We start from the raw sequence: 933 nt of genomic DNA on the forward strand, positions 1-933 counted from the left end.
TTCACCGTGTTAGCCAGATGGTCTCGATCTCCTGACCTCGTGATCCGTCCACCTCGGCCTCCCAAAGTGCTGAGATTACAGGCGTGAGCCACCGCACCTGGCCTGGTGTCCTTATTTCTTGGGAAAGGATACAGAGGGTCAGAGAGGCACCCCTCTTGCGTTCTTGCGCAAGAACACATTCATGAGACCTGGCCTGGCCGTGGTCACTGGAGTGTTTACCCTGCTTGCAGGGTCTGGGTCGTGGGGGACGGCTGGGTGGGAACGTGCAGGCTATAAAGCCAGACCCAAAGTGTCAGTGCGGTTCAGACAGCAACTAGCACAGCCATACCCAGGCCAGGACCCGTGACCCAGCGTTGCTCTCAGATGTTGCTGATGTTACAGATGTTGTTGGGGGTATACTGGGGGGGCGCCCTGACTCTGCCCAGTGAGAATCTTCTGGGGTTCCTAGGACCCTTGGAGAAGCACTCTGATCTGGATGACTCCACGTTCCAGGAGTTGTAGAAATGCCACCAGGACCTTCAGAGCACAAGTTAGACAAGGAGAGCCAGGAGGACCCAGACCCCAGCCTTGTCCAAAAGCACAGGTGAGCTCTCAGAGACCTCCACCCCCAGGACAGCCCCTACGTCTCTCTTCTTTCTCTTTGAAGATGTTCTTAGTTTGGGACCGGGCATGGTGGCTCATGCCTGTAATCCCAGCACTTTGGGAGGCCGAGGCAGGTGGATCACGAGGTCAGGAGTTCGAGACCAGACTGGTCAACATGACAGGGTGAAACCCCATCTCTACATCAAATACAAAAATTACCCGGGCATGGTGGCACGCACCTGTAATCCCGGCACTTTGGGACGCTGAGGCGGGTGGATCATCTGAGGTCAGCAGTTCAAGATCAGCCTGGCCAACAAGGTGAAACCCCATCTCTACTAAAAATGCAAAAAT

The 933-nt window shown here is 55.3% G+C and overlaps 1 protein-coding gene across 1 annotated transcript in view; it reads left to right on the forward strand.

Annotated features, from left to right (window-relative positions):
- The first annotated feature begins 304 nt into the window (after positions 1-304).
- GDF15 (growth differentiation factor 15) overlaps positions 305-933 on the forward strand; it is a 6652-nt gene continuing 6023 nt past the window's right edge. The window contains exon 1 of the mRNA XM_011990318.1: positions 305-583. The gene's annotated coding sequence lies outside the window, so the exon portion shown is untranslated. The remainder of the gene's footprint in view (positions 584-933) is intronic.

The sequence above is a fragment of the Mandrillus leucophaeus genome, unplaced genomic scaffold, assembly GCF_000951045.1.
Source record: "Mandrillus leucophaeus isolate KB7577 unplaced genomic scaffold, Mleu.le_1.0 Scaffold11, whole genome shotgun sequence".
Taxonomy (NCBI): domain Eukaryota; kingdom Metazoa; phylum Chordata; class Mammalia; order Primates; family Cercopithecidae; genus Mandrillus; species Mandrillus leucophaeus.